This window comes from Folsomia candida, unplaced genomic scaffold (genome assembly GCF_002217175.1).
Source record: "Folsomia candida strain VU population unplaced genomic scaffold, ASM221717v1 Fcan01_Sc001, whole genome shotgun sequence".
Classification (NCBI taxonomy): Eukaryota; Metazoa; Arthropoda; class Collembola; order Entomobryomorpha; family Isotomidae; genus Folsomia; species Folsomia candida.
In genome coordinates, this window is record NW_019091193.1 from 3,373,625 (window position 1) to 3,383,109 (window position 9,485).

Genomic DNA, 9,485 nt, shown 5'->3' on the forward strand with positions numbered 1-9,485 from the left:
TGTATTTTTGCCATTGGAATTCACATCATTTTAGGTATCATGTCCTACCTGGAAGAAAACTCGGGGCGAATTGCGATGAGTAGGATAAAAAGTTTGGAAATTTTGAGAATATATAATTATTTGGAAATAATCCTACAAGTTGTTCATGAAGTGTCCTCCACGGCAGCTTCGGTATTAATGATTCTTGGTCTCCTTTTAAGTGTGACTTTGAATTTTTTAACGGTCAAAATGCGATCAGTTCTCCCGATGCCGTATTATCTCGTGTGTCCCGTGTCGGCGGGAATTATCCCGGTCGTTATTCAAATCTTGTTACCACTGGCGATTAGCATTTTTGAAAATGCGGAAGCTCTTCTGCAAAGTTGGCGCGTGGAGGTGAGACACAGCTGTGATCGGCGGTATTTAAGGAGAAGGTTGAAAACGTGTAAAGCCGTGACAGTATATGCGGGCTTGTTTAAATTTAATTTTTACCATTTGTGCGTTTCGACAAAGTCCACGTTTTGCTATGCAATTGTGGATTATACCATTACTGCGCTGTTATGGACCTAATTGCTGTATTTTGTAATTTGTTTTTTAACCTTAAATTCCTAAAGGCTTTACTTCATTTCATTAATAAAGAAAAGGTACTCAAACGTGCACGATCGATCACGATCTTAAAATATATCAGTAAATGTATTACAGTTCTGACTGAACTTTAAAGTTAACTAAATTGGAACAGAAAGTATAAATATGTGTGTACTTGCAATCAGAGCTATAAATGCATATGTATGTTTGTCAATTGAAGTGAATTCGTGAATGAATTGAAATTGAAGTTAATAATTGATGAGTCATTTATGATTCTGGTTCGTCGAAACGGGTATAGGGATCATATTTATGTAATTCAATGGATAATTGTTACATACCAACTAATTAAAACATATTAAATTTGTAATAGGCACTCCTATTTTCATGAATAGTAAATTAGAACTAGCATAAAAAAGTAACCGTGGTTATAATCGAAGATGCGCTAGGGGAATGATCACTTCTTTGATCTTTGATAAACTGTAACGTAACGTTAAACTTGACATGTAGCTCATAATCTTTTGTTATCTCAATAAAAAATTAAATCTATGCAAATCCTAGGACTAAGACTACCTTATTTATAGTAAAAATATTCTAAATATTTATGTATGCAAAAATATAAAAGTTGACGTTCTATATTTCAGTTATCTAAACTCGGATTGTCTAAACCTGTGCCCCTATATCCAACTAATGATCAAACGTTATGAATTAGCATACCAGATTTAATCCACCTTAGCTCCACAATGTAAATATCAAAAATTACGATTTATGTACATGCCTACTAATTTGCATATAACAATTTAAACTATTTTTATAGGGTTTTCGAAGTAAGTAGCTTTATTTGCAATTTTATGTTTGTCAAAGACCCATTGTATTCTTTGTGTAATGTATGCTTTTTTTATTTTTGTGGAAAAATCTAGCTGCGCATTGTAACTTTTTTCCCTCAAGGCATGCAAACCTTGCTAGCGCAATACCCGCTGCAACAATAGTTCGAACTCTCACACGGCTGGCCACCATGACCACAAGGACCCTGTAAAATAAATTCCTAATTGAACTCAATGGGTTTTCTATTCACTCTAAATAAAGTTATGTAACATTTAGGTTGTGGGTAGGGTTCTACAATGTCCGTGTCAAGAAATAAATGTCGCGTCATGTCATATTTGTCATGTCGTGTCATATTTGTCATAAATGTCTGACATTGACATTATTGATAAATGTCTGACAAATATGACAAATATGACATTTATGACATGTCAGTTATGACATTTAGAACCTCCAGATTAAATTTAAACGATATGATTTCCGTAAATAATACAACGCCAAGAATGATTCATACTTTCAATTATATTCCTATTCATGTTTTATTTTTTAACAAACATGGATATTTTTAACATATTCTAAAATGCATTTAGGTATCTAGTTCACTTTCCGAGTCAGGTTCGGCTATTTCCATGTCAGAATTGTCATCGGACTCGGAATCTGACGCCACATCTTCCTGCTGATGCGGCTCAATAACGAGACTTGTTACCGCTTTTTTCAGTTTTTTTGGGTACCGCTGCTGATTATTCCACTTGATTCTCATAATTTGTTCTACAGTTGTTTCTAATAATCGGTTTCTATTTTTTGTGTGTACATTTCCTTGAATTGAGAAACTTCTTTCAGCTCCTGCACTGGGAATTGATAAAATCCTGACACCAACAGTAGCTAAGATACTCGCAGATTGGAATGATAATAAATTATCCCAATACAAATGAGGGACTCTGTGCAAAAGCATCGAATTTCCAAATATGCCTTCTTTCCTCCTATAACTGGATATTTGACGGCCGAGTTCTTCCTTGGCTTCTTCAGTTGGAATGACTCCAATATTTTTCGCATAATCTTCAAGTTCTGAAAGTGTCATCAACAGTTTTTCTTCGTCTTCGACAAATTTTTGACCTCTATACCTTGGATCCAAAAAGTTAGCTAAGTAGTGAATTTTCGTTAGTTTTTGGATATCAGTCCTGTTCTTAAATATTGTTTGACATTTTTTAATTTCAGAAATATTTGTGGCATTTTTTAGTATGTCAGAATTGTCCCCGTTTTGTTCAAAAATTCCCCGCAATTTTTCAAATTCTTCTACCACGTCCGACAACGTAGACGAATTTCCTTCCGTAATTGCAATAACTGCAAAAATAGTTTATAAAATGAAGAAAGATTAAGAAAGAGCTTGGTTTTCAATAAAATATTTATGAAAACTACCATCAGTAATTGCTCTAAAAAGTGGAGCCACGTGTTCGAGCTTAGTCCAAAAAGAGTCATCCTTTAAAGCCATTCGAGTGGAGGAAGTGAAGTCAATCTCATGAAGGATAGATAGTCTTTCTAGGACAGGTCTTGCTCTCAGTAATTTATGAAACATATCCCTGATTCCATACCATCTTGTCTTCGAAGGAAGGGTTAGAGTGACACGAGATCTTGGCGTATTTCCTTTTACTCTTTCATCGTCAATCCATTTCTGATATTCATCATAATATTGAGCAAGTTTAAGTTTGGACTTCTTAATTTCTTTGACAACGTTGGTGGACTTTTTAAGGAAACGATTGATACTAGGAATTTTTGAAATATCTTCAGCTAGCAGATTTGGCATATGTGCACCGCAATTGATGGACAAAATAGTTTCCTCATTAGAAATTACGCGTCGTGCTCTCACAAAGTTGCTTCCTTGGTCAGTGACAATCGCGACAATTTTTCCTTGTCCATGAGTGGCCTGTACTTCTTCTATTACTCCTTTAATTACTGAAGCCAAATACTCTCCAGTCTCCCTATTGGCCCCTGGAATGTGTGCAAAATAAAATTATAGTCAAATACGTGCATATAAGGCGAATCGTACAATTTGTGGTATATTTTATAAACATGTGTAAGTACTCACCTGGTTCATAACTCTTGTAGAAAATACAAGATGAGGGATTTGCCAAAATTATGTTGATAACTGGAACTCCCCGACAATTTTTCCACCCGTCAATAATGATTGAAAGGTGCCGGTTATTATAAATAGCATCGTTTACACAAGTAAGTGCGTCTTTATTCAGTGCGCTCAAACTTGATGTAGACGCCTGTCGCGGAGAAGGCATGACGAATCCTGAGCCCAGTTTTTGAAAAAAACTATTCAAAACTGGATCTTGTAGCCAGTTGAATGGGATGTTTCCATTTATCATGGCATTCACCCAGATTGTCTGCAGTTCTTTCATCTTAAGTTTCAAAATAGCGTTAATTCAAAGAAGCCTTGATTGCGAGAAGGACGAATGATGTCGTTTTGCCGTTGTAGTACTGGGAATTGTAGTCGAGAGCTCGTCAGCATTGGCGCAGATTTCCTCGACCAACTCCAGCTCTTGATTCGAGTCATCCATTTTCTGCACTGCCAGCGTTACAGGTCTTAGACTAGTTTGTCGCAATTTCAAGTCCGTCAGATCTGCAACGTATTTCTGCCGAATTGCGGGTGGTGCACTTGAACAGGTGGACGTATGTTCCTTGCACCTTGTGGCATGTTTTGTTATTGTTTTATGATTGCAGTGTCGGCAAGTTGCCTTGTCACCTACAACCTTCCACTCCAGCCAAATTCGATCTGCCGTTTTCATGGCGCTTGAAATATATCTGAAACAAATAAAAAGGTTAAATAAATAATATTGCTTTGATGCCACAAACCGAATTTTCCATTTAAAGATTACGAAAATCTTTACGCGATTTAGTAAATCTTATTATATAATAGTAACTTACCAATTTATCTGTCCTTGTAATACATGAAGATCAATTATAACGGTGTAAAATAATTAACAAGTTATTTCTTCATCATCGATCAAGTCAAGTTGAAGCAAAGTTGAAATGTGCACAGATTGAATAAAGCGGGGAAGTTGAGTCAGTATTAAGAACTCGATGGCTCTGAAAATGTCCACTGACATGTCATAAATGTCATGACATTTATGACACTTATGAAATTTTCTGTATATGTCAATTTGTCATAAATGTCTGACATTGACACCATCGGTAAATGTCTGACATTTATGACATTTGACATTTACGACGGACAAATATGACATGACAAATATGACATGTAGAACCCTAGTTGTGGGTAAAATGAAGGATGACGCAACAATTGGGTAAAATTGGTGTAAAAATCTATACAACGTTGGACAAATTTAAAAATTTACACAACCTCGGGTAAGTTTTACCAAATTGTTGACCAATCATCTATTTTACTCAAGCCTGAGTCGCTTTTACATAACTTTATTGAGAGTACATAAATATGCACATATTTATGTATACGAGGTTCTTACCGGAAGTGGGCGCACTTTTGATTTCTTCGTAGGTCGAATTTCGCACTTCTGCGTGGCTGGACTGCAATATCGGGTGCAACAATAGAAGTCTTGATCATAACAGCGCCGCCCTTTTGGTTGACACCCACCTCGAGCAAAATCCGGCGGAGGGACCAACCAATGTCCGGGCGACCTTGCGTATCGAGATGGACCAGGACCTTCCATCCCTTCTAATTCTACGAGCGACTCCTGACCTGCGGATTCATAAAAATATGGTCATTATTTATTGTCGAATTTTAAACATATAATATTTATCGATAAATAAATTGGCTCACAGTTGCACACAATGAAAAACGCCAAGCAGAGGAAGAATCTCATGGTGATGCACATAGGTAAGTATTTTGTGAAATTAATTTTCGAAAGAGTGAACAAAATTGAAGAAATGTGACGACGCCTTGAGTCAAGTTTCATACGAGGTTATTCGCTAAAAGTGAGAAATTTAATAATGCGTAAAATATTAGTACAAATTTCATTGCTGGTACATAGCCACAATGTCAAATGTGCATTGTTTTCGACGGCATTGGAGTGCACAAGGTTGTAGATTGAACACCATTGTTGACCAGGGTTTTAAAACATGTCACAACTAAAAATGTTCGGCTTGAGAATTCAGACATGTGTACGTATGCACATATATATACGTGTGCAATTAAGTATGTAGATTGGTTATTTTATGCTATTTTTGCCGTTAAACAACCTGCTTTAATTTATGGATATATTAGTTTCAGATACATCATATATTCCTATATTCCTATATATTTTAATTACATATACCGCAAGAAGATATGTAGGCAGTGGCGGCGGAAGCAGGGGGACAGGGGGACAATGTACCCCCAGAAAATGTGCCGGGGGGACAAGTAATGTTAATGTCCCCCCGAAAAAATTGAGATTAAGATCATCTAATTTGCATTATATACCTAAGAATTTAATCGTTGAGAAAGCAAACAATATTTTTTTATTCATTCAAATAATGCAAAACTTCTTCATAAATTATTTTCGACTTCAAGGAATTCGAAACTGATATGAAGCTATGGTAAAATTCGCTTGGATTGCACATCAATATCTCAAAAATCTCTTTCGGATTTATTATTTTGAGTTTAAAATTTTGCCATTTATTTCCTTAATTTTGTTGGGTAAAATTGAATGGGCCTTGAGAATATCTTAAATCGTGTAAAAATATCTTAATTTGCCTTATCTTAATTTGTCAGTAGTTTAAAACTTTAAAATTCTGAAATGTCTTCATAAAACGGTAATAAATCTTAAGCGTTTTTTTCGTTAAAACGTTGAAACACATATTTACAAATCAAAAATAACTTCATGGTTTAAAAAGACGCAAGTAATGTACTTACTAGAGTTGCCAACTCGGCTTGGCTTGAATCGGCTTATTGAGTTGAGTTGAGTCAAGCTGAGTTGAGTTGACCTCAAGTAAGCCGCTGACTCAATAAGCCGGCTTATTGAGTTGTGAGTTGGAATGAGTTGGACTTGGCTTGACTCGGCTTGACTCAATAAGCCGCTCGCTCCGCCTCCTCGTGCTTACACACGTATGTACATACGTACACAAACATATTTACTCCGCTCCTCTTGTATTGACATGTTATTTTTGTTTCAATTATAAACTAAATTATTATTGGATTTTGTGCTTAACAATATAAAAAATTTAAAATTGAGACGAATATTGATATTCAAATATAAACTGCTAATATAATCAGCTGTTTTATTTTCATAAATCTTAAGTGTTTAAAAATTCGTAGGGTTTTTAAATGTGCAAATTTATTGAATTTATTTTATTAAACTACTGTATAGTAATTGAAGGACAAAATATTTATTTTTAATTGTAACAATGGATCCAATTTCAGTTTAAGTTTATACTTGCTGCATTTAATCACAAAAATTACTTTATTTACATACATATGTACATATTTATGTAATTATGTAGTTTATGATATTAGTATAATTTTATTAATGATTTCATTTGGATGCTTAACATTTTAAAAGTCAACTTTAATTTTTGTGAATGTTATTTTGGTTTCTATAATTATTTCCTGTCCATTTACTGAAACCAGAATGCATGTCCATAAGCTGACTCGGCTTAATGAGTCGAGTCAAGCCAAGCCGGCTTATTGAGTTGTGAGTCGAAGCAAGTCGAGTCAAGCCAAGCCGGCTTATTGAGTTGTGAGTCGAAGCAAGCCGGCTTGGTTCTGACTCGGCTTGCTTCGACTCACAACTCAATAAGCCGGCTTGTTTTGACTCACAACTCAATAAGCCGGCTTGCTGGCATCTCTACCCTGGGGTGGTGAGAACTCAGAAATTTAATTTTTTGAATTTAATTTATTTTGAATTATCGCAAGCTTCGAAACGTGACTTTGCTTTCGTTTCCGTCATCGCCCGGCGAGAGACGGGGCTTATCCGCTAGTGTTATAATAATGTTGTTTTTTAAGTTATCTTTGAACCCTGAAATAGTGGGGATATTCATTACGAGTTCGCAACATAATTTTGAAAAAATTGAACTACTTAAATATGTACTAGCCTCGGAGATGTGTAAATTCGCCAATTATAAATTTGCAAGCCAAAATTTTTTGCGAACTCTTAATGAATACCCGCAGTTTTCACCTTTTGCTAATTTAAAAACTTCTTCAACCGCAGAAACTTCCTGTTTGGATAAGGCGCTCATTGTTTACGTGTTTTAGTAAAGATGCAGGTTAAAATTAGTTTAACTTTAGAGTATTTCCTACAAATGCCATTATTCGACTAGTAAGACGATAATAAGCAGGATTTTTTCCGTGGTTGTGAAAATTTAATTTTTTCATAATAAAGGCATCGCTACGAGGAGAACGCGTGAGAACTTGTCCCTCCCATGGCGTATGTATACAGATGAAATGAAATACTTGATAAGTACATAATGCGTATCTATTATACACAAAGATACATATGTATATTCTTATGCCGGTTAATATATGAACACAAAGTATGTATGTATGTACATATTTACATACCTACATAAATACTGGACATACTTACTCGCATAAATATTTTGAACTCGTGTAAAAATTCATAATCAGGTTGTTCAAGAACAACAAAGTGTGAAGTTAATTTTTTCTGACAAAGAAATCAGTCTTTCACTATGCGTACAAGGAAAGATTATGAAACCCGATAACGATGAAAAAAGGGATATGTACGTATGTATGTAGATATGTAGATAGATGTGTTCAGTGTGGAGCAAAATAAATTTTCCGACTTATAAGTAAGTATGTAAAAGCTGTTCTACATATATACATAGATAAGTATATATATACTTCACATAGATATTATCTGTGATAACAGCTTGAAAATTTGCAAGGTGGTAACCCGGAAACATTGAGGTTGTATGGGGTTCCTTTTTCTGAAAAGTAAAACGGTTAAAGCTCATAATTTGTTATTATTTTTCAGCTCAGCTACTTATCACTAGTAATTTTGTTCCTTTTCGGTTTTATTTTTTGAGTGGATAGCCCTGAATATTTCAACATATTTACATTTCGAGATTTATTTTTGTCATTAGCCTTGGATAAGGTTACTCCGACTTGCATAATCATATATAGGCACATGCAAAGTTGTTTTTCTTATGCTTGTTTGTGCAAAGAAATGTAGCACTTCCCTACATACTTAAATACGTAAGTACTTATGTGTACATATGTATGTGGCTGGAAATTAAAATTTTTAGCCAAGGAAATTTATAAATTATGCAAATAAATAAGTGCGTACATGCTTAGTATTTAAACCGATTTCCTTCTAGTATTAAGAAGCAATTGTTTTCCTGCCCAAGACGAAGAAAAGGCTGGACATTATTAAAGATAAATTAAGCAGATAGTGAAAAATTTATGTGGAAATATATCCCGTTTAGTGGATATTTTTCTCAATAAAGTTTATTAACGTTGTCCATAAATTTAATTAGGAAGTAAATACACTGTTAGAAATCTAGTATGCTAAGGAAAGTATTGCTTCTCTGTATCAAAGTTGCTACCACTTGATATTCTAATTATACCGGTCCATAAATAATTACTACCAATATGGTAAAACTGTAATACCGAGATAAATATTACTACCCGGTATCAATACCCATTTTGGTAGAGTCATACACGAATACCGCTTGGTATTATTTTAACACTAGATTTCTAAGAGTGTACATATGCCTACGTTTACAAATAAAACTTAACATTGTCCCGGCTTCGTTATCCCAGAACAATATTATTTTTAGTCCTTTCCATACTTTCGAGAGGGGAACGTTTTAACGTGAACAAAAATGGCACTGGCTCGATACGTTCGACACATTCTTGTCCCGCGTGATTGGACGGAATCCTTTACGGAGCTCTTGAACGTGGCATATTTCCTGGTTTCGCTGCCCTTCGTGACCACGAAAGAGGGACATTTGGCCGTGACGAGGAAATCATGGAGAATCGCTTTCCTCTGGGGAATGCTGATAGTTTCGACGATCGACAGTTTTTACAGGGCCGTGGTGTGTGGCAAGGTCAACTACAAGGAGATGAAGAGCAAGGATATTATGCAGATGTACATCGAACTCTTCTCCAGATCGGGGGCGACGATCTTGTC